This window comes from Bos taurus, chromosome X (assembly GCF_002263795.3).
Source record: "Bos taurus isolate L1 Dominette 01449 registration number 42190680 breed Hereford chromosome X, ARS-UCD2.0, whole genome shotgun sequence".
Classification (NCBI taxonomy): Eukaryota; Metazoa; Chordata; class Mammalia; order Artiodactyla; family Bovidae; genus Bos; species Bos taurus.
The window spans coordinates 117,602,913-117,626,907 of record NC_037357.1 but is presented as its reverse complement, the minus strand read 5'-3'; the positions used below and the strand labels follow the sequence as shown (position 1 = coordinate 117,626,907).

Genomic DNA, 23,995 nt, shown 5'->3' with positions numbered 1-23,995 from the left:
ACATACACCTATATGTATTCAGTTGCATATATATATTTGTTCTTTTTCCTATTCTTTTCCTTTATAGGTTATTACAAAATATTGAGAATAGTTTCTGGTGTTATACAATAGGTACTTATTAATTATCTGTTATATACATAGTAGTGTAAGAAATTCCTGATATTGACCTTCTTTCCTATAACATTTCCAGTCTTTTTTGGAATGGTTTTTTATTTTATTTTATTTTTTTGGCCACACCACACTGCCTGTGGGATCTTAGTTCCATGATTAGGGACTGAACCCATGCTCCCCTGAAGTGGAAGTGTGGAGTCCACTGGACTGCCAGAGAATTTCCCTTTTGAACAATTTAGAGTGATCTTTCTAAATCCAGATAATAATACTTCATTTCCCTGTTTAAAACTCTTCCATGACTCCCCACTCCCTGGTCTATCATGTCTAATCTAAACAGCTGATTGTGATTTGACCTTTGCTTATCACCCTCTCAGCCTTCACATGTCTTTCAAACAGTAAGTCATGACACCATGGTATCTCATGACCTTTGTGTTTTGGGTGTTGACTGACACTTTTAAATGAAAAACCATAGGACAAGAAAAAAGTACATTGCTTGTAGTCTGGCTAAGTATTATGTCATGACCTTTTGATTCACACATCCATACATAGACACACCTGTACATATATTCAATACATACGTAGAGACTCTAGATGGAAAATTTAGTTTTTATCCTGACACCCAGAATCCTCCATCTTTCTGTCATTTCTCTGTGCTGACAACCCAAGTAGACTGCTTGTATCTCCCAAAACATATATGGGTTTTCTTTCCTTTTGTGATTTCTATCTCTGCCTCCCAAAATACCTTGCTTCCCGTGACCTGCACAACTCTTATTCTTTCTATATTGATTGAGCTTCAGAGTCACCTCTTCATGGAGGTTATTTTTGATTCTCACATGGTCCCCAAAGCAAGACATAATGTCATTTCCATGTAATCCTCTAATATTACATGCTTATACCTATTTTCCCTCCTTTATAGTATCTTGTAATTTTCTGTTTAGGGATTCTTTTCTTATGAAACTGATAGCTCCCTGAGAACAGGGAGTGTGTGTTACTATCATCATTTTGATTACATCTTCCACAAAATTGATGGAGCAGAGGAGATGATCTCTAAAATTCCTCCCAGCTCTTAATTTCAAGATAAATGTAATTCTCGACTTGACATTTTAGGCAATATTTAATGATAAAGTGCATAGGTATTGACTGGTCTGATTTGGTTGTCAACGTGGCTGGGCTACTATTTATGATTTGTCAGTTTAGACACGTTTGTGTCTGTTCCTGATTGAATCTCATACAGCTGTGACATGGGACATTTCCCTGTTTGTCCCCAATAGTTACCGATATATAAGATAGAAGAAAAAAATGTTCATCTTCTGTGACAGGACGGGAGCACCTAAGGTCTTTCTGTAGGTTGACAAACATGCTGATTGAAATATGAAAGATTCAGCCATGTGTCCCTAGGTATCCAGTTATATGGTAGAATGAAGATAGCACATCTCATTGCCTTTTGTTAAATGCTTTTTTTTTTTCTGTTTTAATCCAGATGTTCTATGTTTTATATGCACACACTTAACAGTGTCCTTGCACTAGAGATACTTTAAGTGATAAATGATATGTTTCTCAACATCCAGTCATCCAAATACCTAATAAACTATCTTTCCCTTAGTATTTTCAATAAACTAAGGTTACTATGTTTCCCTAAGGGAATTTCGCAACTATGGAATTAATGACAGTGCCAGAACCACCAATTTTGTTATGGCCAAGAGCAAAAGTGGGGGAAAGAGCTTTAGAAAACGAACTACTTACCTAATGAAAACAAATCAATGGTTAGAGAAAGGACATTGTTATAAAAGCCCTGGCTCTGCTGACTAACCATCCCATTTTTCTTTTTAGAAGGAAAAAAAAAATTCCAAGAGGAATTCTTCAGAGCAGACAATTTCTTCTCTGGACTTTGCTCATACATATTTTTATTTATAAACTTAACGTTGCCAGACACTGTTTGAAATTCATTGACTTTTATCACTCAAGTTTTAAAATGCCTTTGTAAGTCCTAGATTTATTCAAAGAACTATTGGAGCTTGGAATGAGAGAGTGTCCTGCCTTGTCTCCTTGCCCTCGCCCTCTGTAGCTGCCAGCTTCGGTCTAGTCCTCTCTGCTGACCACACCCCTTCCTCTTTGCTTCTGCAAGAGTGGCTTCTTATCTCCTTAGGTCAAGACCATTCTCTCTTTCCCTTGAGGAAGCCAGGAGACAACCCAAAATGAACCTAAAAATGCCTCGACCTCCATCCATTCATTCATTCATAAATATTTATTTAGCACCTACTATTTGGAAAACTGTATTCTTGGCACCAGAGATCAGGGGACAGTCTAAAATGCCTGCCCTCATGAATCTTAAACTCAGTAGGCTCCTGCGGCTAGCTTTGCATCATCTAAATAATCTATTAGTAGACTGTCTTAACTGCAAATGCCTGTACTTGTGAGATAAATCCAGAAGGTACTTCGCTCAGGAAGACTGGATTTAATGAAATCTCTAAAAGCTGAATCTGTTAAAGTTGGGTTATGTAATATTAAGATACAGGGAGATACATTAATAATTCCTCTTTGTATTCCTATGACCATGATGTTAAATGTTTTCATATATTGCTGAGACACACACACACAGAGTTTGGTTTTATCATTAAAAAAAATAAACACACACACACACATAGAGAAGTGGCACATATTTGTAGTTCTCTAAGATCTGGATTCCAGTTTCACAGTCCCTATTCATAATCGGACAGTTTCCGGAAAGCTGAGTCTTTGTTACGCTTTTGAAAACTGGAGTTCTGTTTCCTTCTTAATAGAGTGGTAAAATTCCTAGATTGACAAAATAATTAGGGGGCCATGTAGGAAGACTGCCTGTTTACTTGAGGCATCCTTCATGCTATTTTTCTGAGAACTTAGCAGATCATCTCAACTTCCTTTTAAACTGTTCCAATGATGAGAATTTAATTTCTTTATATGTAACTTCATTCTCTATTAAGACTCTTAGTCTTAGTAGTTTTTTCTTTACTAACTTGAAGCCTGTTTTCTAAAATATTCACATATTGGTTCTAATTCTTCCTATCAAGGACCCTATATGCCAGCTTCCCATGGTTTTACCTTGGCTCTTCTTACTTGAGGGGTCACTCCATATCCCTCATGATTGCTAGATCTTCCTCATTTTGTTCACCTTCCAGGATGAGGTGAATTGACTTTCTCTAGTTCAATACTCCTAGTAAACTATAGAGTGCGAAACAGGACACGTGGTCTGGATGTAGTCTGTCTAGTGTAACTCTTTCTTACCATCAAATCCTTGACAGTCTGCATGCACTTATGTCCTGTCTGTATGCTTTATGTTCATAACTTTTTTCCCCAACAGGCCCCAGCATGGTGAACTTGTGGTGAGCTACACATAGAATATATAGAAAATTTAGGGTCACAGTGAAAAGCTAACAATAAGGTGAAATCCACAAGGTCTATCATGACTTTATTTTAATTATTACCACAGGGGTTTGCTGTGCCAATTACCTTTTTGTTTAGCACTGCCCAGTCGTGGCAAGTGCCAATAAGGAAATTTGCACCTCCAAGTACAGTAAAATATGAATTATGGAAAAAAAGAGTGTTTTAGTTGTACATAAGGGGTAATATATTAAAAAAATGTGTATTCTCTAATGATACACTTCAGATGAAGAAACTAGCTATACTCTTGAATATATTAGATGTTTCTGACCATGACATGACTGAGCTACTGAACTGAACTGACCATGTTACTCTTATGTTCCAAAGATAAAGCCAAGTTTTGTAGACTAAAACAGAAGAATCCAGAGAGAACAAGAACTAGTTGAGGAGTTAATTATAAAAAGAAATGGTTCTCCTGAAAGATGTGTGGGTTGTCTTAGTCACTTCAGGCTGCTATAATATAGTGCCATAGACTGGGTGGCTTATAAACAATAGAATTTATTTCTCACAGTCTGGAGGCGGGAAGTCCAGGATCAAGGCACCAGTGGATGTGATATACGGTGAAGGCCTCCTTCCTGGTTCAGAGATGGCTTTCCTCTTGCTGTATCCTCACATGGTGGAGAGAGGGAGAGAGCTCTCGGGGTTTTCTTTTATAAGGGCACTATCCCCATTCCTGAAGAATCCACCTCATGGCCTGATCACTTCCCTAATCAGTACTCCACCTCTTGATACCATCAGGGCTTAGGGGTTTGTTTGTTTGTTTGTTTTGTTTTTTATTGGCTGTGTTGCGTCTGCAAGGGCTTTTCTCTAGTTGCAGTGCACGGACTTCTCATTGTGGTGGCTTCTCCCGTTGTGAAGCTCGGGCTATAGGGTGCATAGGTTCAGTAGTTGTAGCATAGGCTTAGTTGCTGCACAGCATGTGGGATCGTCTGCATTGGCAGGCAGATTCTTACCCACTTTACCACCAGGGAAGTTCCCTGGAGGTTAGGTTTTAACATAGGAATTTGGGAGGTGGGAGCACAGACAGTCTATAAAACATGATGTAGTAAACACCACTAAAGTGTGTTTTTAATGGTCCTGAAAATGACAAAGCCAAGAAGAAAAATGAAGCTTAAAAATGATAAACTGTCATCATTAAGAAGCATCCATGTTGTTGATTGTAGGCAACAGAATAAAAGCTCTGTAACTTTGTGAAATAATTAGGTGGTCATTCATGCATATACTATATTAATCTCCAATTGAACAAAACATACTGAATTATATCAGAGAACTGTTATAATCAGGTATGGGTAAATGGCAAATGTCAGTTTTTAACCTTTTAATCTTTGCATTATACAGTTCGAATATCAAACATGTTCTATGAAGACAGATTTAAACAGATCTGTCCTGTGGGTATAAATTTTTTATAATGTCCTGGTTAGTCCTGAACTAGGTCTCTTTGGGTATCAGCTGGTGATTATATAGAGAGTTTGGTTTTTGTTTTTCCTAAGGGAGAAGAGAGACTCCCTTACATTATATGGGAGGCTGTGAGTGTATTTGCATATATGCAAATTCTGCAACATTATATACTAGGCTTCTCTCATAGCTCAGTCGGTAAAGAATCTACCTGCAATGCAGGAGACCCAGGTTCAATTCCTGCATCAGGAAGATCCCCTGGAGAAGGGAATGGCAACCCACTCCAGTATTCTTGCCTGGAGAATCGCATGGAGAGAGGAACCTGGAGGGCTACCGTCCATGGGGTCACAAGAGTCAGACATGACTGAAGCAACTAAACCAACCAATATACAAGGGACTTGAGCATCCACAAATTTTGATATCTGTGGAGGGGTCCGTGGATACCGAGGCACAATTGTACATGTACAGATAGAAAAATGCATAGAGAGAAATAACTTTATAAAAACTAGATCATATTATATATACTACTTTAAAGAAAACTGTTAAATTTGACTTGATTTATTTAACTGAACACAAGGGAAATGAAGTGAAACTAAAGTTATTGTTTGTATTCTTCAGGACAAGATGTACAAGTTCCTAAATTATCCATTTAAAAAGACCTAGATTAAAGGTTATATAAAGCAAATAATTGACTTTTATTATGCCCTTTTTAGAAGCTAAGTTTCATTTTTAGGTGGTATTAGCTTTACCCTCTTTATTAAAGATAATGTAGTTAACATTCTTAAATTATTCCACCTTTTGATTTTTGTAGTGCATTTATTTTTAAATTTGCAAAGATATACAGTAGAATCTTTAAACACTGATTTTACAGGCTAACCTTTAATCTTTACAATCACAAGCAGATTTACTAATATTTATTATGTTTACAAATGCTGGATATTTAAACAAATTGAAGTAAAATCTGTAGACAAGGAGAAACTCTTTAGAATTCTTGATCTCTTTTCCATCCACGCCTGGATTTTATTGTTTTGAATTCCCAGAGAGCTGTAGAGTGAATCAATGCACAGTATTTAGACAGAATGGAATTGACACTCCAGGAGATCAGAAATAGTTTTGAATTCTCTCCCAATGCCCCATTCACATAAGTATTTGATAACTAGCTTAAAGGCAGAATTGTTAGAATACCGTTATCTGCACATATATTTGCTTTTGTTCCTTCCATGTGTCTAGGGAGTTGTTTTCAAATAAGTGCCAGTATTTAGAATATTTACCATTTTAGGTTGTAGGCACAAAGCTGTATATGTTGAACTCTATTAGGACTTTTAAGGGTAACTTTTACCTTATGGGGCTTCTCTGCTGGCCAGATGGTAAGGAATCTGCCTGCAATGCAGGAGACCTGGGTTGGATCCCTGGGTCAGGAAGATCTCCTGGGGAAGGGAATGGTTACCCACTCCAGCATCCTTGCCTGACAGAGAAGCCTGGTGGGCTACCGTCCATGGGGTTGCAAAGAATTGGATGCAACTGAGTGACTAACTCTTATCTTTCACACATATTAATCTCCAAGTTAAGTCACAGTGCTTTACAACATTTAATGTGCATATACACATATGAATACATGTGTGTGTGTGTGTTGTGGTTGTGCTCAATCATGTCTGATTCTTTGTGACCACAGGGGCTATAGACCGCCAGGCTCCTCTGTCCATGGGATTTCCCAGGCAAGAATACTGCAGTGGGTTGCCATACACTTCGCCAGGGCATCTGCCTGACACAGGGATCGAACCTGCGTCTCTTGCATCTCCTGCACTGGCAGGCAGATTCTTTACCAATGAGCCACCTGGGAAGCCATATATGTGTACATGAATATGCATACATGTATGTATGTATATACGGAGAAGGCCCTGGCACCCCACTCCAGTACTCTTGCCTGGAAACTCCCATGGATGGAGGAGCCTGGTGGGCTACAGTCCATGGGGTCGCAAAGAGTTGGACAAGACCAAGCGACTTCACTTTCACTTTTCACTTTCATGCATTGGAGAAGGAAATGGCAACTCACTCCAGTGTTCTTGCCTGGAGAATCCCAGGGACAGGGGAGCCTAGTGGGCTGCTGTCTATGGGATCGCACAGAGTCGGACACGACTGAAGCGACTTAGCAGCAGCAGCAGCATGTGTGTATATATGTGAGCATGTTTACATATACATATGTATTCATGTGTATTTGTGTGTGTGAGAGAGAGAGACGGTGACAGAGAGTGTGTGTGTAGTAATTGCTCTGATCATTTAAGCTTGATTCTATTTTAGTTTTCATGTTCCCTATCAGTCCTTTTCACTCATAGTGATGCAAATCCCAAATAGAGCAGGGAAGTTTCCATGACTTGAAGAGACAGAAAGGCTGAGGTGTCTGGGGCTTGCAGGGCAAGGCATGAATGAGGAGAAGCTTCATGAGGAAAATGTTTCAGGAACCTGCACCAGAGTCCCCTGGAGTCTCTTCCTGAGAACTGACGTGTGTGGGAGTAGAAATTCCATGAAGCTGGGCAACAATCAACCAGAAAACTGTAAGCTGAACAGCTACTAGAAGTCAGAGAGCACCAACAGTTAGCCTCAGACCACTGTTCTAGTCCCAGCTGTTTTTGTATTCATGGCATCACCCATGAGACATGGGAGTGAGCAAGCCTTAGATGATTCCAGCACCCAGCCTTGGCACCATCCTTGCTTGCTCTGGGCTGGCTGTGGTGTGTGGCGGCTTGAAATGGGGTCTCAATTCCCTAACTGGGAATCAAACCTGGGCCGTGGTGGTGAAAGCACCGAATCCTAACCACTAGACCACCAGGGACTAGCAGCTAGAAGCAGGGCGTTGGCTCTTGTCTTCTTTGTTTTTTTAAAGAATTTCAGCAAAAAGGTGGAAATTGGTAAAGCGGATAAAAGCATTTATTAAGAGCAGAGAATGTGTGGAAAGATACATGGCAGGCTGAAAGGGAGTCGAGTGCTTTAGGGGTGGTTTAAATCATTGATGGCAGAAAGTGAAGAAGAACCAAAGAGCCTCTCGATGAAAGTGAAAGAGGAGAGTGAAAAAGTTGGCTTAAAACTCAACATTCAGAAAACAAAGATCATGGCATCTGGTCCCATCACTTCATGGCAAATAGATGGGGAAACAATGGAAAGAGTGAGAGACTATTATTTTGCGGGGCTCCAAAATCACTGCAGATGGTGACTGAAGACATGAAATTAAAAGACACTTGCTCCTTGGAAGAAAAGCTATGACCAACCTAGACAGCATATTAAAAAGCAGAGACATTACTTTGCTGACAAAGAATCATCTAGTCAAAGCTATGGTCTTACCAGTAGTCATGTATGGATGTGAGAGTTGGACTGTAAAGAAAGCTGAGTGCCAAAAAATTGATGCTTTTGAGCTGTGGTGTTTGGAGAAGACTCTTGAGAGTCTCTTGGACTGCAAGGAGATCCAACCAGTCCATCCCAAAGGAAATTAGTCCTGCATATTCATTGGAAGGACTGATGGTAAAGCTGAAACTCCAATACTTTGGCCACCTGATGAGAAGAGCTGACTCATTGGAAAAGACTCTGATTCTGGGAAGGATTGAAGGCAGGAGGAGAAGGGGACAACAGAAGATAAGATGGTTGGATGTCATCACTGACTCAATGGATATGAGTCTGAGCAAGCTACGGGAGTTAGTGATGGACAGGGAAGCCTGGCATGCTGCAGTCCATGGGGTCACAAAGAGTCAGACACGGCTGAGAGACTGAAATCTCTGATTTCAGTTCACGGCTGAACTGAAATCATGATGGGGCTTCCCTGATGTCTCAGCAGTAAAGAATCAGTCTGCAAATGCAGGAGATACAGGTTCTGTCCCTGGAATGGGGAAGATGCCCTGGAGAAGGAAATGGTAACCCACTCTAGTATTCTTGCCTGGAGAATCCCATGGACAGAGGAGCCTGGTGGGCTACAGTCCATAGGGTGGACTACAGTCCATAGGGTCCCAAAAGAGTTGACATGACTGAGAGACTAAACAACAATAAGAGCAGTTTTCCAAGTTCCCTCTGGCCAGTCATCTTGCTTTTTCTGACTCTGTGTCCATAAGTGGTCTGGCTCAGGGCCCTCCTGGATGTGTTATTGAGCATGAATTCCAGCACAAGGGTCTCTGACTGGTTGGCAGAACATATTATAGGCTAGCACCCTCTCCCTTCTCTGACCCCTCAGGAACCTTTCTGTGCATGCATAGTTTGAGGAGGTTTTGAGATCAAGAATGAGAAATACAGAGCCTCTTGATCTTTTTACCCAAGCAGGGCGCCACTGCTCTCTAATCCAGCCATTATCTTTATCTTGATGTGTGTGTCCTCAAGAGACAGATGCGAGCTGCTCAGCCTGGGGCCCTGGAGAAGGCAATGGCAACCCACTCCAGTACTCTTTCCTGGAAAATCCCATGGATGGAGGAGCCTGGTAGGCTGCAGTCCATGGGGTCATGAACAGTTGGACATGACTGAGCAGCTTCACTTTCACTTTTTACTTTCATGCATTGGAGAAGGAAATGGCAACCCATTCTAGTGTTCTTGCCTGGAGAATCCCAGGGATGGGGGAGCCTGGTGGGCTGCCATCTATGGGGTCGCACAGAGTCACACACGACTGAAGTGACTTAGCAGCAGCAGCCCGGGGCCCATCTGTCTCCTACCTCAGGTGGCTGCTGGGTTGAGCAGAGACAGACTTTCTTGACTGAGTCCTGCCCAGAAAATTCCCGAGCAGAGAAAATGTTTTCAACCACCACCACCACCACCACCACCACCACCAACAAATGCGATCGCCATTTCTCACTCAGCACTAGATACCCAGAACACATCTTCTTTGCTTTCAGTTTGTAATTGCTACATACTTTTCTCACTTACTGTGTTCTTTCCGAATGCCACAGTAAACGTGGTTCTTTGGAGAAGAATTCCTCTTTCACCTTCACCTGTAACTCACACTTTACCTCCAATACTTACCCTTCTAAATCAGGGCAATCTTCTAATTCCAGGAAGTGCTTCTCTACATCAGAATGATGCTAAGTGCCTGCTAAGGAGATGGGTGCCTGTGAAAGTGCTGCTGGAAAGCTTTCTCTTGGGTTAGTCTCCCCCTCTTGAAGAGCCAGTGAGTGAAGTTGTCCTCAGAAGGAAAAAGTGCTGTAATAGAGTCCCCACCTTTCCTCCGTTCCAGGCTCAGACGCCCTGATGGGGTTTTCTGGTCTTCTTTTACTCACTTACTACCTTCCAGCCCTCCTTCTCTTAGCCAGAGTGGCACTGTCCCCAAGTGACTTTTCTCCAAGCTGAAAGTCATGTCATACATTTGAAATTATTTTGGTTCAGCTCCAGAGGAAGAATCTTCCCTACTCTGTTTCCCTTTGGGCACAGAGGTCACTATTCCCTCCTTGTTCTTAGGCTGGCTCATTAGCTAGGATATGCTCGATTTTCCAAATAATCTATTATGACCGCACACACAGTGTATGGGAAAAGTTTTATATACTTCAAAAACCCTCCTACAAAGAGAATTTAAGAGCCAAAGGTAAACTGGGAAGTTATTATCTGCAGATATGATAGAATCAGGGCAGGCCCAACTTAAGGACTATCAACATTTATTTTTAAATAAAGCTCCCAGTTTTATTTATTTTTAATTTATTTTATTAGTTTTGGCTGTTCTGGATCTCTGCTGCTGTGCACAGGCTTTCTCTAGTTGTGACAAGCGGGGACTACACTCTAGTTATGGTGTGTGGGTTTCTCATTGCGGTGGCTTCTCTTGTTACAGAGCACGGGCTCTAAGGTGCATGGGCTTCAGTAGTTGTGGTGCCCGGCTTTAGCTGTCAGACCAGAGATTGAACCCGTGTCCCCTGCATTGGTAGGTGGATTCTTAACCACTGGACCACCTGGGAAGTCCTATCAACATTTTGAGTGGGATAAACTGTGATCGTGGGGCTTGGTTCTGTACATTGTAGGATGCTTTAGTAGCATCCTTGGTCTCTACAATGTAGCATCCTTGGTCTCTACAAGTAGCATCCTTGGTCTCTATGATGCCAGTCATAGACCCCTAGTTGTCACAAATAAAGATGTCAATGCCAGTAGTTCATGTGGTGTGCAATATCCACCTCCAGTTGTGAACCACAGATTTAGAGCTAGTCTCCTATGTTAGCTAGGCTGTGCTATGTTTTATTAGTTAGGTTAACTCTGGGAGAAGGTGATGGACAGGGAGGCCTGGTGTGCTGCGATTCACGGGGTTGCAAAGAGTCAGATATGACTGAGTGACTGAACTGAACTGAACTGACTGATGTAAGGTCTTAGTGCAAAATGTTTATAATTTTTAGTCACATCACAGTCCTTTGCAGGTCAACTCCCTCTTCTCTACCTTTTCCCCAAAGAAGGCTGTCTGGGACAGCTTCCATATTGATTATCTAGGCCTCTGTGTTGCAAATTTGGGTTTCAGTTCAGTTCAGTCACTCAGTCGTGTCCGACTCTTTGCGACCCCATGAATCGCAGCATGCCAGGCCTCCCTGTCCATCACCAACTCCCGGAGTTCACTCAAACTCACATCCATCGAGTCTTACTGCAATTTTACAACCTTAAGTGTTCTTCCCTTCTTGCTGTATGGATGAGAAAGAGAGAAGAGTTCCCACTTTTAATGGCCTCAGATGAGAAGTGATGCATGACTTCTTCTCATGTTACAGTTGATGACCTAGCAGTCATATCACCCCAATCTAAGTGCAATGAAGAAAATAAGTTTCCTGTGTGCAGAGGCAAATAGTGGCGTGGTAAACTAATCTCACAGTCATTGCCAAGCATATCTTATCTGAAAATGGTCCCTTGAAAATAATTTTAAAACTTTTAGCTTTCAGTGTCTAGTGTGAAAATTACAAAACGTATAGAGCAATAACTCACCAAAGAAATACAAATGGATAATAAACATATTAAGTCAACATATTCAATCTGATAATATCAAAGGAGAGATTTTATTTTCTCCTATAATATTGATAGGGGCTTCCCAGGTGGCTCAGTGATAAAGAATCCACCGGCCAGTGCAGGAGATGCAAGTTCAATCTATGCATCAGGAAGATCCCCTGGGGGAGGAAATGGCAACCCACTTCAGTATTCTTGCCTGGAGAATCCCATGGACAAAGGAGCCTGGTGGGCTACAGTCCATAGGGTTGCAAAAGAGTTGGACAAAACTGAGCGACTGACCACATGCATAATATTGACAAATGTTAAAAAATAGTAATAGTGCAGACATGCTGATGAGGATAAAATAAGATAGCATTCCTATATTACTGGTGAGATGGTGAATTAGTAGAAAATTTTGTGGAAAAAAAATTGTCATTATTTATCAAAGACCTTATAATGCTCATACTTTTTAAATGTTAGTTGCTCAGTCATGTCCTACTCTTCGTGACCTCATGGACTGCAGCCCGCCAGGCTCTTCTGTCCATGGGATCCTGCAGCTAAGAATACTGGGGTTGATTGCCATTTCCTTCTCCAGGGGATCTTCTTGACCCAGGGATCAAATTCAGGTCTCCTGCCTCGCAGGCAGATTCTTTACAGTCTGAGCTACCAGGGAAGTCATGCTTTTTAAATTGAGATACAATTAACATATATTAGTTTCGGATATGTAACACAATCATTTGATATTTGCATATATAGTTAAATGATCATCACAGTAAGTCTAGTTTACATCCATCTCCACACATAGTTAAAAATTTTTTTTTCTTGCATTGAAAAATTTGAAGTTTTACTCTCTTAGCAGATTTCAAATATACAACTCACTATTATGAATCATAGTTGCTATGCTGTACATCACATTCCCAGGACTTATTTATTTGATAAGTGAAGTTTTTACCTTTTAATGCTTATACTTTTTTAAGATTTTTTTTTAAAAGTCTTTATGGAATTTATTACAGTATTGTTTCTGTTTTATGTTTTGGATTTTTGGCCATGAGACATATGGGATCTTAGCTTCCTGACCAGGGTTTGATCCCACACCCCATGCATCGAAAGACAAAGTCTTAACCACTGGACCGCCACGGAAGTCCCAGTGCTTATACGTTTTTATTCAGTAATACTACTTATAGAAACTTTTGCTAGGAGAAAATCAAATATCTGAGATATATGAGAAATGATTTTTATTAAAGCAATTTTATAGGAATAAATATGACAAGCAGCAAATATATGCAAGAGTCAGGGAATGAGTGAATATAAATTTCAGACACCCTCTACCCCTCTTAAATTCTGATCAACTGAAAATAGTTATTGGAATCAAAAAGGGTTCACATTTCAACTTTATGACAAGAAAAGCTGGAATGGAGAACAGGCCAGGGCCTATGGCCTCCATTTCCTAGCCTACATCTTGGGACCTTCTTGTCTGTAAACTATTGAATCAATATGTCAGAGAGAAGGGAGAAAGATGTTAACACCTGGGATGGGCCTGCCAGGAGCTTGGGGGTAGGTGGTTTCAGAGAGAGGGGTAGACAGGCAGGCCTGAATGTGGCCCACGGAGTATCAGGCTCTAAACAGGCTCCATTCAGGTGACCCATTCCTCCTCCTAAAAGTGATTAGTGGAGAAGTGGATAAAAGGTCAGAAGTTCCCTGGTGATACTGCCCCCCTCCCCATCCCACTTCCTACCTCTGGACGATGAAGCAGAAATGTTCTGAGTCTGACAGAATTTAAGGGAGGTGAACTTCACTCCTACATGCACATTTTGACTGCAGACAAGTTTCATGCTGGTTAAAGGTGCCATCAGCTTAGGTCTTCAAAGAAGGAGGAAGGGCTGGGGAAATGGTTAGACTGAATTTAAGGGTCTCTTTAGTGGTGGGTCAGCAAGATAAGTAAAATTAAGAAAAAAAAGATGCATATATGTCTGGAGGCTAGGGAGGGTGGGAAGTGTGTGCAGAAATTACTTGCAGGGTTCAGTTCAGGCAGTAAGCACTTGGCAAATGTATAATGGAAACCAGAGCACTGACATTTATTGTGCTGTGTCAGTCACTCAGTTGTGTCCAAATCTTGGCGACACCATGGACTGTAGCCCACCAGGCTCCTCTGTCCATGGGGTTTCCCGGCAAGAATAGTGGAGTGGGTAGCCATTTCCTTTTCAGGGGATCTTTCCAACCCAGGGATTGAACCCACATCCCTTCATAGGCAGACAGATTCTCTATCACTGAGTCACCTGGTAAGCCCAACATTTGTTGAGCAGCTCCTATTCTAGGATTTTGGCAAATATTTGTTTTTATTTGTGCAGATAGACATACAGATGCAAGTTACTAGGGGAAGAGAAGACCCTGTGTACCATCCACCCCTCAACCTTACTGAGTGTCACTCCTGACTAAGCCCCGAGTAGATGTCTACAGGTCGCTGGTAGTTGATGACAATTGGCTACATAGTGAGGCCAAGGAACTGATTTTCTTCTTGGCAGAGACCATTCACTGTCACCTACTTTCTAATATTTCTGCTCCTCTCTCACTGCTGACTTGACAACTGGAACACTGTTCCAGCAGGGTATTTACTTTGTTGCAAATTGAAGCTTTCATTTCCATATCTGTGTGGAAAATCAGATAACTCAACCTGTGCACAATATATTCTGAGCAAGGTAGTGCTATCTATACTTTGTGAGGGCTTCCCCAGTGACTTAGTGGTAAAGAACCCACCTGTTAATGCAGGAGACGTAAGAGATGCGGGTCCGATTCCTGGGGTTGGGAAGATCCTCTGGAGAAGGGAATGGCAACCCACTCCAGTATTCTTGCCTGGAGAATCCCAAGGACAGAGGAGCCTGGCAGGCTACAGTCCATAGGGTTGCAAAGAACCGGACATGACTGAGTGACTAAGCACGCATGCATACTTTCTGAACTATTTTTGTGTTTCATTGACTTTTATTTTTGAGCATGGGAAGATTTACCTATGCCCTCGCATGGTGAGTCTCAACATGTGCTCCCAGACCAGCCTCCCCAGCTGCACCTAAGAATGCACATCTTGGATCCCATCTCAGATCTGATGGACTAGGAACTGTGGAGTGGGATGCAGCACTGTGTTTTAACAAATCATCCAGAGAGCTCTGACACATGTTCAGGTCTGGGAACCGCTGGACTAGAGTCTTGCTTTTTAAAGTGTGAGTGGTGAAACAGTAGGAATTCCATTTATGCCTATTAGAAATCTGGAATCTTGGGCTACGGTCCAGAATTAATCAATCAGACTCTACACTTCAAGATCCCCAGCAGTTTCCTGTGCACATTACATTTGAATAACCACTGAGACACCCCCTGCCGCCCCCCACCCCCGCCCGGATCCAATTACTAGGCTTTCTTAGGTTTCAGTTTCTGTGAGATGGAACCCATGCCTTGGTTATGTTTTCTTAATGCTTTACTGAAGCATACTATACATGCAATATACAGTCTAAGCACCATCTTATAGTCATGGTGTTAATATTTTTAAAAAGTCCCTTAGGTGATTGTCACGTGGAGCCAGGGTTGAGTACCCATACTGAGCAGGAAAAGCATTAAAAACCTCTTATTCTTATTAACCTTTTTCCTTTATCCATGGAACTCACATTTTAATTTCTCTGTTCTTTTTAAGAGTCTGTCTGCAATTTATGGTAAAGTAATTACACTTGTCTTTCCTCAATAATGTGGACACTAAGCACAGACACAATTAGGATGCTCTAAGTGTGTTAACTTTTCATAATATTCTTTGAGGAGTCCTTTCTCAAGGATGCCAAGGATTTGAAAAATTTTGCCCGCTCGACTTCATGAATATTTAGTGAAGAGCTGGATTAAACTGGGCTGATCACCGAACAGGTGCAAAGGGACCTGCTTAATAAATGAAGTATTTCTGTGGCACCAACCTAGTTTTACTCGTTCGCATGCATGTAGCACAATTTCTCTGTTGGCCCAGATGTTGATAAGCAGCATGAGAAGTGAGGGGGCCAATCTGAAAATCTGGATAGGAAGCATTTGTTCACAGTCACAAATATTTGTGACTTAAGTGACTCAAAGGGTAAAATACACTAGGCCATGTAGCCTCTTTCCCACACGTAATAGGCACCAGAAACACAGTCTAGATTATGCAGCCTCGGCAGAGTGAACCAAGAGCAGCACTGATCCAGTTTATGTGGTTACAACTGTGCCACTGACACCCCCGCTCTTGCTGCCTGTTGGGCTGAAAGTGAACAGAAATATGAAGCCACAAAATGAATATTCGCCTTTGAATGTGCCCACCTTCACTATTAAAAGGGAAGCAACCGAACAAGCAGCAGTTATAGCTTTGAGTAGCATTCTTTTTACAAGAGTGAGAAACAAGCTACTTTAAACAACAGGAACAATTGTTACAGAGGTCTGGGTTCTGAGACCTCATATTAAATGTGAACAGAAGCATCCATAAACAAGACATATTGACAGAATATAATTTAAACTATGGCTCCCTGTTTGTAGTCCCAGTGATTTGAAATTCATCACTAACTAAAACATTCAATATTTCTATCTCATAATTCATGGAGGTTCTAAAAGCCTGACATTGCTGAGAGTCACGAGCCTCCTAGTTCTTTATTACTTTAAGACAGCGAGCGATAGTAATGAAATGGAAAAAGGAGGGTGGAAAGCTTGCTGGGGCTAAGGAAGGACTGGGGGCATGAGAGGGACCTAAAAGTCTGGAAGGGCATGTTAAGCTTTATTATGCATTAAAATCTGGGGTTTATTTTCATGCTATAAAAACCTGAAAAGGGCATGGAGGAAATAAAAGCCCCAGACAATGTAAAAAAAAAATGGAAGCAGTATTTTGATTTTAATGAAATCCACATTTATCAATGAGAAAATAATTAGTGTTTTATGGTAATTAAAGATGAACCAAGTATTGGGAGACTCATGCATTGCTGGTGGAATTGTAAAATGGTGCAGCTCCTTTGGAAAATTTGATAGGTCCTGAAAATGTTAGATACAGTCACCATATGACTCAGTGATTCCACTACTAGGTATATACGCAAGAGGAATGAAAATCTATGACCACACAAAAATATGTTCGTGCATGCTCATAACAGCCTTATTCATAATAGCCAAAAAAAGAAAGTAACCAAAATGTTCATCACCTGATTAATATATAAATAAAATGTGTTATAGCCACAGTATAGAATATTATTATGCCCTAAAAAGTAATGAAGTACTGATAAATGCTACATGGATGAACCTCGAAAACATTTTGCTAAATGAAAGAAGCCAGTCACAAAAGATCACATGTTATGATTTCTTTTATATTAGTATTAAATATCCAGAGTAGGCAAATCTATAGAGACATAAAGTAGATTAGTGGTTCTCCAGGGCTGTGGTGGAAGGGGGGGTGGTGCTTAAGGGGGAACAGGGTGTGGGATGACTGCTAGGGTCAATAGGGCTTCATTTGAGGAGTGATGAAAATGTTCTTAAATTCAGTAGTGGATTTATTTACATAACTCTGTGAATATAGGAAATGGTACTGAATTATATACTTTAAAAGGGTGAAGTTTATGATAAGTTAATTATAGTATCAATAAAGCTATTAAACAAAAAAAGATGAATTAAGTAATGATGCCAAAACACTGATTACTTCAAAGAAGCTGTGACATGGATAGCAGCCAAAGTACTACAGAATCTATCATCTAAAATAAAGGCAATAATGAAGATGAATGGGCAGTATGTAATTCTATCAGCTGGCAGAAATACGAACCTTTTCAGCCAAAGTTTAAACAGTGTAGAAAAAGAAGAATGCATATCATGTCTATAAAGTTCAACCTCAGCTAACCAAATTGGACTCACTGAAATCAACAAAATAACTTCTCTTTGAGGCTATTAATTAGTACTATCTCTCTTACATTGATCCAACCAGTCCATTCTGAAGGAGATCAGCCCTGGGATTTCTTTGGAAGGAATGATGCTAAAGCTGAAACTCCAGTACTTTGGCCACCTCATGCGAAGAGTTGACTCATTGGAAAAGACTCTGATGCTGGGAGGGATTGGGGGCAGGAGAAGGGGACAACAGAGGATGAAATGGCTGGATGGCATCACTGACTCGATGGACATGAGTCTGGGTGAACTCCGGGAGTTGGTGATGGACAGGGAGGCCTGGCGTGCTGTGATTCATGGGGTCGCAAAGAGTCGGACACGACTGAGCAACTGAACTGAACTGAACTCTTACATTGTCTAATTTTCTGAGGCAATTCTTGTTTCTTTAATCATTATTATTATTGGTATACCTAAGTAACGTCCCAGATAAGACAGAATTTGTGAGGTATTAGTTGACTACATGGCTTACTTTATGTATTACCACAGACAAGATTACTTAATGAAGTAGTTAATGATGATTACATAAAACCATTATCTTTCCCAGGGAATCCTAACTATATTTTCTCCAAGAATTTTGGACTTAAAAGAGGTTTTGAATTTTAGAGTTGAGATTTCTTATAATATCCTTTCTGTCACAGTAGTTATATGAAGCTAAAACTTGAGTCTTGTGAAAAGAGAAGAACAGTAACTCCCCTGTACCTGAACCTTTGGGCTTCCTGGTGGCTCAGATGATAAAGAATCTGCCTGCAACGTAGGAGACCTGGGTTCAGTCCCTGGGTTGGGAAGATCCCCTGGAGAATGGAATGACTTTTAAAGATGTGAACGTGCATCTGTAACCAATCATGTCGGTTAGTTTACATGTCTGGTGTGCAGTGTCTCGTGCGTGCGTCCTCTACAAGTGGTTGTGCTTTTGTGTATTTTACTGTACTCTGTAAAGTACAATAGCACAGTATCTTTACTTCAAGAACAGGGTGTCCAGAAGCAAATGTAAAAGGAAGGGTGATGTAGCTGGTACTGCTAAGAAACGCTAGCTATTCTACTGTACTACTGTACTTTTCAAAGTACTCTACTATAAAAAGTGGGGTTTTTTGCATGTTTTTTTATGTATCATTTGTGTGAAAAGTATTACAAATACTTTTTCATGGGACCACATCATATGGGGATGGAAATATAAACAATCATACACAGATGAAGTAAAGATTAACTAGAGGCAGGAACACACATTTAGGTAATTTCACTCAGGTGGGTAAGTCTCCAGAGAAATTTGGAAGGGGTTTACAAGACAAAAAAAATGATGAGGAATATGCTCAGGAATATAATTTGGATCATATATTTAAAAATTTGCTTCCTCCTTGCCTCAGTGGTAAAGAATCTGCCTGACAATGCAGGAGATACAGGTTTGATCCCTAGGTCGAGTAGATACCCTGGAGAAGGAAATGGCACCCCACTCCAGTATTCTTGCCTGGGAAATCCCATGGACAGAGGAGCCTGGTGGACTATAGTCCACGGGGTTGCAAAGAGTCAGACATGACTCAGCAACTAAGCAACAACTACAACAAACATTAAAGGATTTACGTGGACTGGTGTTCAGTTCAGTTCATTCTCTGAGTCATGTCGAACTCTTTGTGACTCCGTGGACTGCAGCATGCCAGGCTTCCCTGTCTATCACCATGTCCTGAAGCTTGCTCAAACTCATGTCCATCGACTCAGTGATGCCATCCAACCATCTCATCTGTTGTCCCCTTCTCCTCCTCCTATAGTAGTACAGTACCAGCATCAGGGTCTCATGAGTTGACTCTTCGTATCGGGTGGACAAAGTATTGGAGTTTCAGCTTCAGCATCAGTCCTTCCAATGAATATTCAGGACTGATTTCCTTTAGAATGGGCTGGTTGGATCTCCTTGCAGTCCAAGGGACTCTCAAGAGTCTTCTCCAACACCACAGTTCAGAAGCATCAATTCTTTGGTGCTTAGCTTTCTGTATGGTCCAACTCTCATATCCATACATAACTACTGGAAAAACCATAGCTTTGACTAGATGAACCTTTGTCGGCAAAGTAACGTGTCTGCTTTTTAATATGCCATCTAGTTTGGTCATAGCTTTTCTTCCAAAGAGCAAGTGCCTTTTAATTTCATGGCTGCAGTCACCATCTGTCGTGATTTTGCAGTCCAAGAAAATAAAGTCTGTCATTGTTTCCCCAACTATTTGCCATGAAGTGATGGGACCGGATGCCATGATCTTAATTTTTTGAATGTTGAGTTTTAAGCCAGCTTTTTCACTCTCCTCTTTCAGTTTCATCAAGAGGCTGTTTAATTCCTTTTCACTTTCTGCCATACTTATGACAGTTCTGGACACTGCAGATCTCCTAATTCTCCAACTTACTTTGGTCAGTTGTTGTAAGAAATAAACAATGTAGATTTTCTACATTTTCTCACAGATTCTAATATTCCTTCTCATCTCTAATTGAAGGAAACCTAGGAACACAGAGCTGGGCAATCAATTAGCTTTCCTTCAGATGTAGCTTTTTCAATGCTTGACATTTGTTTTATGGAGACTAAAACAATTTGGAAATGGGTCAGTGGAATTGGGAGTTATCAGGGAATTCTAACTGAAATGTGTTATAATTATTTGTACTTTTGTATTTTATGAGCTAAATCTTGTGGGATATAATATACTCATTATGAAAGTATTTTGGATAGCTAATATGTCAACTTTCTAATCAGAATAATGTTGTTCAGTCACTAAGTCATGTCCGACTCTTTGCAACCCTATGGACTGCAGCTCGCCAGGTTTCCTTGTCCTTCAGTATCTCCTGGAGTTTGCTCAGATTCATGTCCATTGAGTCGGTGATGCCATCCAACCATCTCATCCTCTGTCATCCCCTTCTCTGGCCCTTAGTTTTCCCCAATATCAGGGTCTTTTCCATGAGTTGGCTCTTCACATCAGGTGGCTAAAGTATTGGAGCTTTTATATTTATTTGATAATTCTGAGTATTAATTTGGATTTTTCTGCAGGTATCTTGTCTGGGTTGGGACAACTTTGAGTGGAAAGTATATAACTAAGGTTGTCTGTAAAACTCAGAGTTCACTAGAATTCTTGTGCTCTGTATGAACATTGATGAAAGGACAGGAAATTAGAAAGTAGTTAAAATAACAGATCTCAAAAATGGGGTTTCATGTACATATTTTGGTTCTTGAGAATGAAAACTGGAAGATTTTATGCAAGAACATTGGAACTCTTTCATTTTTTTCCCCACTGAGTGCATGAGTTTTGTTTGTTGATCTAAGTGCCGTCTGTCTTTAATATTTTTGTGTTCCTCTGGGACTAGTTTGAATCTCTCTTTTTAGAGAGGCTGGCTCAGGTGGAGCTGATACAACAGGTTACCTTAACCTGTGCAGTTTCAGGCCAGCTTCAGGATAGTCTGGCCACAGATCCAAATAAACAAAAAGAAATACTTAGGAAAGGAGATATGAAGTCTTTCATGGGGCAGGGGAAAAAATCACTGTAATTTTAATCACATACATACTATATAGCATGGCATTTTTAAGAGTGGGTAACTCTAAAAGACTTACCACTCAAAGGACATAAAAAGACTGACATAATAAACTCTCATCGTAGAATCTAAAGATAAGTAAAGGCAGAGTTAAGTTTGAAAAATCAGTATGAACTCTTGACCTTCTGACTCTCCCTTTTTAAGGGAGCTCTTTCTTTTTCAATAAAGTTACCTCGGTCATCTCTGATGCCATCCTGGCTACTCAGGTCATTAAATGCAACATTCTCCTGTGCACTCTATTTCCCCCTGTTTTTGAACCCACCTTTATATCCTACTAAAAGGAAAAAATTCTCACTTGGGGAAGAAAAAGTAAAGATGAGCTTCAGTTCAGTTCAGTCGCTCAGTTGTGTCCAACTCTTTGCAACCCCATGAATCGCAGCACGCCAGGCCTCCCTGTCCATCACCAACTCCCAGGGTTCACCCAAACCCATGTCCATTGAGTTGGTGATGCCATCCAACCATCTCATCCTCTGTCATCCCCTTCTCTTCCTGCCCTCAATCTTTCCCAGCATCAGGGTCTTTTCTTTTCTTTTTCTTGATTTCTTTATCTTTATTTTCAACTTAGTTGACTTTGCAGGGTCTTTTCAAATGAGTCAGCTCTTCACATTAGGTGGCCAAAGTATTGGAGTTTCAGCTTCAACATCAGTCCTTCCGATGAACACCCAGGACTGATCTCCTTTAATATGGACTGGTTGGATCTCCTTGCAGTCCAAGGGACTCTCAAAAGTTTCCTCCAACACCACAGTTCAAAAGCATCAATTCTTCGGTGCTCAGCTTTCTTTATAGTCCAACTCTCACATCCATACATGACCACTGGAAAAACCATAGCCTTGACTAGACGGACCTTTGAATACTTTATTATCATCAGAAAGCTAGGATTCATCTAGAGCAGTGGTCCCCAACCTTTTTGGCACAAGGGAAGTGTTTCATGGAAGAAAATTTTTCCATGCACCAGGGAGGGGGTATGGCTTTAAAATGATTCAAGCACATTAATTTATTGTGTACCTTATTTATATTATTATTATTGCATAAGCTCCATCTCAGATCATCAGGCATTAGATCCCAGATGTTGGGGACCCCTGATCTAGAGTGTTTAGAAGACAAAGTGGTCATCATAGAAAGAGCTGCAGTTTGCAAAGTAGTGAAAATTTGACATTAAAAATGGATAGAATGATTAAAGTCAAATAGAATGAGTTTATAAGTCCTGGTTTCATGTTGATACTGTAAAGAATAAGAGAATTCAACATGTGTTGAATGTAATTGTTATGCATTTTCAATAGTGTATATAAACTGTTATATGCCAATTAATATAAACTATATAATTCCTACACTGGACTAATAGACTATTAGGCTGTAAAACACAGACTTTAAAAAATAGAGGAATAAAAACTTTAAAATGAGAATGCTGAGTGGGAAGTAGAATGGGAAGTAACAAAGGGGATTTAAAAGGGCAAGCTAGTGTACCAGAGAAGAGAAGAGCATACATATTACCTAAGAGAAGTAGAAGGAGTGACTTTATACATTTAAAATAAATTTTAGAGATTAGGCTGACCTTTGGGAGGAGAGAGAGAAGAAAACAAGCATAGCTGTGGAATGGTTTGCATTTTTTTTGGCCACAGGAATGAAGGCAGTGAAAAACATATTAACAGTAAAGGTCAAATGAAATGGAGTTCTTAACCAGATAGGAGGTGAACTGTGTATGTTCCAGTTTTGTGACAGTGGCAGTGGGTCCCCATCCTCATGCTAATGGAAACATGATTAAAGGAAAAAAATCACATTTAAGTGGTATTTGTTGGGAAGGATAGATGTCTCTCTTTGGAGATCTAGATGTAAGGTTTAGGACCAAATTTGGCAAAGATTTGTATGGGAGACAGAGGAGTAATGTCATTTGGTGAATATGAGTTATGTACAAAAACATGAACATAAGCTTAATGAGGTTTCTAGGTACTACAGTCCTGCATCTCCTATTCTCTCTGCTCAAATTAGTGGGATTTTCAAATAATGTAGTATATCGTCCTAGACATTACACTTGTTGGCTTCACTGCTTGAAGAATCCCTTAGGAACTCAGCCTGGAAAAAACCTGGGTCATGTGCCTTGAATTCAAAGTAATACAAGCAAGCAGGGGAGTTTCATTCTGTCAGTCAAGATAGGGTCAAGTAGAACAGGGGAAGAAGAATCACAAGTCTTTTAGTAAATGCTCAGTTTGTTGTTGTTCAGTCGCTCAGTTGTGTCCGACTCTCTGCGACCCCATGGACTGCAGCATGCCAGGCTTCCCTGTCCATTACCAACTTCTGGAACTTGCTCAAACTCAAGTCCATTGAGTCGGTGATGCCATCCAACCATCTCATCCTCTGCCCGCCCTCTTCTCCTTTTGCTTTCAGTCTTTCCCAGTATTCTCACTATCCTCATTATCAAATAGCAAAAGGCAAAACCAGAATAGATGTGTAGGCTCCTTAAACACTAGCAGGTCAGAGTTCATTTCTTTAACATGCATGGCCACCAGGCCTGATGTGGTGAAATGATTCACCCAAGATCACCCATGTGTTCAGGGCAGAGCACACCGCTTGGCTTTCAGTTCAGTGTTCTGTCCCCTCTAATGTTAACAAAGAACAAGTGACTTCATGTGTGATCTAAAGATGACATTTTAAATGTTAACAGTTTCCCACATAGAAATGATGTACACACAAAGACAACCAAAGACTT

General features: G+C 40.7%; 1 long non-coding RNA gene across 1 annotated transcript in view; it reads left to right on the top strand.

Moving 5' to 3' along the window:
- LOC112445096 (uncharacterized) overlaps positions 1–23,995 on the top strand; it is a 170,586-nt gene that overhangs the window by 4,385 nt on the left and 142,206 nt on the right. The gene's annotated exons all lie outside the window — the stretch shown is intronic.